The sequence below is a fragment of the Notolabrus celidotus genome, chromosome 7 (genome assembly GCF_009762535.1).
Source record: "Notolabrus celidotus isolate fNotCel1 chromosome 7, fNotCel1.pri, whole genome shotgun sequence".
Classification (NCBI taxonomy): Eukaryota; Metazoa; Chordata; class Actinopteri; order Labriformes; family Labridae; genus Notolabrus; species Notolabrus celidotus.
Window position 1 is genome coordinate 2,358,465 of NC_048278.1, and position 7,554 is coordinate 2,366,018.

Genomic DNA, 7,554 nt, shown 5'->3' on the forward strand with positions numbered 1-7,554 from the left:
CTTTTTGGTCTTGATTTAAAGACTCTGCTCAGTAACAGTGTTAAAGTAATTGTTGTGTTTTTAAAAACTATTTTGTCTAATTAAATAAAGCTTGTGTGTGTATATATATTTTTCCTAAACCATGCCTTTGTATTCATTTGTGAACGCACCTGTGTCTTGTTAAAGGGGAAACCCTCTGTTAAAGGGTCGGTAACTAAAAATAAGGATATTGTTAAAACTCTTTGGGTGAAAGTCCCAAGGTGGCGTTGTTATTTTATCTAAATCCAGAAATCCCTTTCCAGCCCTAGCTTGGTTACAGTAGTATGGGAGGTAGAACCTTCAGTTATCAGGCCCCTCTCCTTTGGAATCATTTACCAGTCAGGGTCCGGGAGGCAGACACCCTCTCTACTTTTAAGAGTAGACTTAAAACTTTCCTTTGATAAAGCTTATAGTTAGAGCTGGATCAGGCTTGGACCAGCTTTTGTCATGCTGCTATAGGCCTAGACTGCCGGGGGAACTGGCACACTGACACACTGGGATCCTAGCTCACCCCCTTCCCCCCAACCCCCTCATCACTTACTTTAACTCTGCCTGTCCCATTAAAGTTACTAACCATAGACCTTTCTGGAGTCCCTGAGCTCCCTTGTCTCGTAGGTTCCTCTGAGCTGCTGTAGACGTCCTCCTGCTGTGGACGATCTGGACTCCAGCTGATACGGACATGCTGGACTCCAGCGGGAACAGCTTCTACGACTCGTCTCATCACTATCACCTCTCTCTCTTACTCCCCTCTATCTGTCTTTCCAGACCCAACTCGGTTGAGGCATGATGGCTGTCTAACATGAGTCTGGTTCTGCCTGAGGTTTCTGCCTGTTAAAAAGAAGTTTTTCCTCACCACTGTAACTAGCTAAATACTGCAATGTGCAATGCTCATGATGGATTAAGGTGGGGTCAGACTGAGTCTTACCCTGTCTTGAAGTTGGGTCTCTGTTCATAATTTGACATAGTGTGGTCTAGACCTCCTACATTTATAAAAGCGTCTTGAGATAACGTTTGTTGTGATTTGGCGCTATACAAATAAAGATTGATTGATGGATTGATTGACACTGTTCATTTCTGCATTTTGCTGATGTACATATCTTCTGCAACATTGCATTTTTTATGTCTTCAATACTTAATGTTTATCCTCACAAATGGAGCTGTACCAACATTCCAGGTGACAATAACACTTCTTCAATCTGGAATTATAGCTGAAGCAGTCTTTGTAGTTCTGTTGCCACTACGATTACGGTAAAGGGTCTTTCAGTGATCCACATGAACTATACTTCATGTGTGTGTAGCCGAGTAAATATTGTATTTTTAAATGTTATGTAATTTTGTTTTTAATGAACATCCTCAAAACCCTAATGTAAAATTTTCTGCATTAATATTCAGTGAGACCAAGTGTTTTTGTGCACTTTCAGCCCTATATTGAATGGAAATATGTTTATTGAGTTCCACTTACCTGTTGTAGCAGGGGGGTCTGTAATTAATGAAACACTCGCAGGCACAGATGTGACTTAGCTGCACCTGCGGGCAAATGTCATGCAGCGCCTGTCATGGTGAGACCATAGTGATGCTTTCTCCTTTGGTTTGAGCTAGCTTGTTTAAAAAGTTCTTAAACCTGTTTTAAACTGTATAAAATGAATGTTGTATCTTTTGTTAATATGTTAATGAGTTTTACCGTTGATATTTGTCAGTAAAACTGACTTTAAACGGTGTTAAATCAGTGTTTAATACTTCAGAGATTTTCCAAATTGCATATTCTGTGACTCGCTGCAGGAGAGAGACCGAGCCACTGCCTGTGTGTGTGTGTGTGTGTGTGTGTGACTTTCAATCTATCTTTATTTGTATAGCGCCAAATCACAACAACACTTTTACAAACATAGGAGGTCTAGACCACTCTATGTCAAATTATGAACAGAGACCCAACTTCAAGACGGGGTAAGACTCAGTCTGACCCCACCTTAATCCATCATGAGCATTGCACATCGCAGTATTTAGCTAGTTACAGTGGTGAGGAAAAACTTCCTTTAACAGGCAGAAACCTCGAGCAGAACCAGACTCATGTTAGACAGCCATCATGCCTCGACCGAGTTGGGTCTGGAAAGACAGATAGAGGAGAGTAAGAGAGAGAAGTGATAGTGATGAGATGAGTAGTAGAAGCTGTTGCCGCTGGAGTCCAGAGTGTCCGTATCAGCTGGAGTCCAGATCGTCCACAGCAGGAGGACGTCTACGGCAGCTCAGAGGAATCTACGAGACAAGGGAGCTCAGGGACTCCAGAAAGGTCTATGGTTAGTAACTTTAATGGGACAGGCAGAGTTAAAGTAAGTGATGAAGGAGGTTGGGGGGAAGGGGGTGAGCTAGGATCCCAGTGTGTCAGTGCGCCAGTTCCCCCGGCAGTCTAGGCCTATAGCAGCATAACAAAAGCTGGTCCAAGCCTGATCCAGCTCTAATTATAAGCTTTGTCAAAAAGGAAAGTTTGAAGCCTACTCTTAAAAGTAGAGAGGGTGTCTGCCTCCCGGACCCTGACTGGTAGATGATTCCAAAGGAGAGGGGCCTGATAACTGAAGGTTCTACCTCCCATACTACTTTTAGAGATTTTAGGTACAACTAGCAGGCCTGCATGTTGGGAGCGTAGAGTTCTAGAGGGGTAATAGGGCACTATGAGAGGGTGCCTGATAATTAAGGGCTTTGTAGGTTAAAAGAAGGATTTTAAACTCTATTCTACATTTTGCCCTGTACCCCTCTCTTTAGAGAATAAAAGCAAAGATCAGGACTTCTGACAAGCAACTATCTTGAGTCTGCTACATATGCACAATGTCTCTCTGGATAACTCAGCTTTCAGTCTTATGCAAAGCATCTTCTGAGAATAACCACCATTACATAATCACCCATAAAATACTTTACAGGTAAATGTGTAAACTCTTGTTATTCTGCTGCACATTGTTTGCGCTCTCCTCACTATGAAGCTTCCTGCCACTCCAGTAGTCTATGTTTCAGTAGAGCGCATGTTATCACATATGAATTCATCATCATAGCCTCATCGTCCACCTGGCTAACTAAGGAATTAGCATGCATGTTTTGTAACCCACGAGGGAGGTTGAGTCTCGTTTGTTTTAGCTGATGTGATGGATGAGCTCCCTGTGGGTTTCACAGCACAAACCTTTAAGACATAATAAATGGATGCTGTGTTTCTTATCCAATTTGCCAAATCATTGGTTTCAAAATTTGCAAGATTGAAAGAGCAAATTAGGGTGTCCTGAGCTACAATTAGTATTCTCAGTTTTCTCCACAGTTGCAAGAATTCTATGAGTTTTATTTTATGGCCTGTCAGTAGACGCCATCGACTCTTGGTTATTGGTTGGACGACACTAATAAGGCAAAGAGAGGCGACATCGCAGTAACACAGCTGCAAAAATGCCTCAGATCCACTGCTTGTTAATGATCAATCAAGTGTCCAGTACCTGTGATTGAAGGAATACCTTTACCTCTGTAGCTTCATTCAGTTTTATAGAGTGAGGATATCAGGAAAGGCAAACAAGGCAATTTTATTTGTACAGCACATTTCTGCAACAAGGCGACTTCAAAGTGCTTCACACACAACTTAAAAGAATTAAGACAAAAAAGTGAGCAAAAAGTCTAGAAGACACCACAACTGTAACGGGTTGAGTTAGGACCCACAAGCAGTATCGGAAGCCAAGAGATCAGTTGGTAATGACCTTTATTGAACAGTTCAATAGACACGAGCAACAGGTGAATAGTCTCTCTACCTCGAACACAGGTAGGGAATCGAGTCTCTCGGGGCTCGATGACAGCCTGACGAATCAAGCACCGGTGACAGACAGGTCCCGGAGGGAGTTGAAGAACAGACTCACTCGTACTCTGCAGGTGGACAGAACCCCGGAAGGGCGAAAGGCAGAACTCGTAGTCAGGGACAGAAGGCGTAGGTGTTTTCCTGGGAAGCGGCGAGGAGGGATGGTCACGGGCAGGCAGGGTCGGCAACGGGAGATCAGTCCGGAGAAGAACGCTGGAAAGTCTTGCATGAGGTCAAAGAACAATCTGGCAAGGAGTGGAGAGTGGCTGCTGCTTATATACCGGCTTGATTGCAGATGAGGAGCAGGTGAGTGTGCAGGTGAACCGGGTTGTCTGATGATGGGGCGTGGCTGGCCAGCAGAGTGGAGCAGAGGCAAGGGCTGTTTCCGAAACCGCCTACTATACTAGCAGTACGTACTGATATGTCCAAAATTCAGTATGTAGTAAGTAGTATGTGAACAAGAGCAAAATCTGCAGTATGCCAAAACTCCCCGGATGTCTACTGATTCAGGAAAATATCTCAGTATGCATCGGACCAGTCTGCCTCACGTACTGTTTCCCATAATGCATAGCGCTCGTTCTGCTTTTTCTTTTTCCTTATTTTTTGACAGGGGGGAATCCATTTTTGGGTGCTGTGAAAGTTATCAAATTACATATAAACCACTTCCTAACTTTTTAAATCATAAATAGATGCTAAATAAGCATTTCATTTATCGGCTTCGCCGTTGTTTACTTCCGCTTTCCGAAACCGGAAATCCAGCGACGTCTGGCTCAGCATGCTGCATGACAGATCGGACAGAACAGTCATACTACATACTAAATTCAAACGCAGTATGTAGTAGGCAATACCTACTGCCTACTACATTAGTAAGTAGTATGTAGCAGGTCGTTTCGGAAACAGCCATAGAGAGTGGAAAATTACTGACAGAGGGGAGGAGGTGAGCAGACTGTGACAAAAACAAGCCAAACGTCAACAAGGCAGTTTTAAATACAAGCTCAAAAGTTACTGTGCAGAAATATTCTAATAAAAGCAGCTTCAAAAGAGGAGTCCTCAGCCTGGATTTGAAAGAAAGAGAGTTTCAGAAGACCTGATGTTGTCTTAGAGTGTGTTCAGATATTTGCAGAATAAAAACTGAACGCAGTGTCTCCATGTTTGGTTCTGACTCTGGGGACAGAAAGCAGTCCTGTCCCAGACCACCTAATTGGTCTGGATGGTTCGTACTGTATCAGAAGATCACTGATGTATTTTCTCCTCCTCCTTTCAGCTCTCATGTCTCTCCTGATCAGACGTCTCCTCAGGCGGGGGCAGACATGGTTCTTCCTGAAGGTGTATGTCGCCCTTTGTTGTGTCTTCTCTCTCTGTGCTGATATCTGCAGAGTCTCATCCTTCCTTGGTAGAAGAGACTGATGGTCAGTGGGGGATGAAGTACCTGAAAGCCATACTTGAGTAAAGTACGGATATCAAAGTGCAAAGCAAAAGAAGGCGGTTCTATAGAGACTTGATTAAAAACTTTAATGATCTGATCCTTTCTATCCTTTAGTATAAAAACTTTTCTCATTGTACTTGAACTTAAGTACTAAAAGTAAAATCATATTAATGTAGAATAGATCTTTATTGTCCTTGTTGTGAAACAATGAAAGGCGGCCACAGGCGGGTGTTTCTCTCTGCCAAGTCAGAGACCTTCTCCTTGAGCAAACAGTACCTTGGTGTTTTTAATGCACATCCTTTACATCAGCAGCCTCCACATTCAGAGTCGGAGGCCCATGTTTTACCTTCCTGCAGCCTTTTCCAGTTTGACATACCCTGTACCCTGCTGTCAGAGGAGGGAGGGTTGTCCTGGCGAGATGCAGATCACGGGTCCTGGGCCGTCCTGCAGCAGTGGAGCAAATCGTTCCTGCAGTTTCACAGTCGGTTGCTTGGGAGGATTGTTGCTAACCCTCAATTTCGCAGCTCTCCACAGCTGTGTCCTACCCAATTCTGGGGTTGTAGAGGCGCTCTGCCTGGGAGGCAGTCCAGGCCAGGAGGTCTCATCACATATCTCGGCACGCTGTGCTCTGCCTGTTATTCTCCCTCACTTTCCCCTGGGACATGATTTGCTTTTCAGCTCTGCTCTGAGATAGTTCCAGGGAGGACTAACACCAGCAGATTTATTACACCATGCAGAGCCCACCTGTTTCTTGATAGTGTTTCTGTGCTCCTTGGCCCTTTGTTGTCTTGCTTCTGCTCACTGTTTAGAGTGAATGGTAAAGTTGTGTCTTTCCCACACAGGCCTTTAACTTCAGCATTCACATGCAGACAGTTGTTGGTTTTCCGGCGCTGCAGTCTTCTGAGGAAGTTTGTCGTAGTGGTCTGTGGACAGAGGTTGCTGCATGTTGCTGCTGATAAGCTTGTCTTTGTTTTCCAAACAAAATAGACCAGGGCCCGAACGCATGCCCAGCCATTACACAAACGGGACCATTAGTGTTAACGTACCGTTATGGAACGGCCCATTTGGCCGTAGCGTTAGCCGCATGCACGACTGCAAATAATTGGCCAATTAACTAATAGCGCCATGAAACAGGGCTGGTACAAAATGTCATATGTCCAGGGAACCTCCTGGAAAACCCTGATCAAACAAATTTGAATTGCGCATGCCTACCAGGCATAAACAACAATAAACATGGCGAGCGGTACCGATGTGAATGAGATCCGACAATAAAAACCAAATTTTAAATGGAAGAAGAAATGGACATTTTATTAGAATAATATAGAATGAACAAACAGCTGTTATCAGCAAGTCAATCCTCAAAGATAGATAGATAGATAGATAGATAGATAGATAGATAGATAGAAAGATTGATAGATAGATAGATCTTTATTTGTCCTTAATAAGGAGATTTGTTGCCACTGTCTGTACAGGAATACATGTATGAACACAATAACCATAAACATCCACCCAGCCTCACAGCAATGGTGCACCTCATCCCACACATATACACACCAGACACATATGCACACACTGGGCACATATAAAACACACCGAACACATATGAACACACTGGACACATATATGCACACCGGACACATATAAACACACCGGACACATTACAGTGGCATTCTGTTTAGCAGTGCTATGGCCGATGGGACGAAGCTTCTGCCAAACCGGGCTCGCCTACAGTAAGGGGATCTGTACCTGCGACCGGAGGGGAGTAGTGTGAAGACCGAGTAGAGGGGGTACTGGGGGTCCAGTGTTATAGTCCGTGCTCTGCGTATGATGGCTCTGTTGTTGAGGTCAGACAGGTTGGGTGTGGGGAGGCGGATGATTTTGGTGGCAGTGTTTGTGGTGCGTGTGAGTTTGTTTTTGTTGGAGACAGTTAGCATGTTGTAGTAGCAGGGGGAACAGTAGAGGAGAATGGGTTGGATGATGCTTTGGTACAGTAACAGTAGAAGGTGGGGGGCGACAGAAAGTGCTTTGAGTTTGCGGATGGCAGAGAGTCTTTGTTGGCAGCGTTTGTGAATGTCAGTGGTGTGTTGATCAAAGTTGAGTTTATTGTCCAGGGTGAGTCCGAGATATTTGAAGTGATCCACTATTTCGACTGCTTGATTGTTGATCTGGATGGGGTTGTGAGCCGGGCTGTGAGTGCTGGAGGCGAAGAGAACAAACAAGGAGAAAGGGAAAGTTTGGCTTCAGATCTTGAACCGGGTAAATGCGTGTGGTGTTTCTGAGCGCGCTCAGTAGAAGA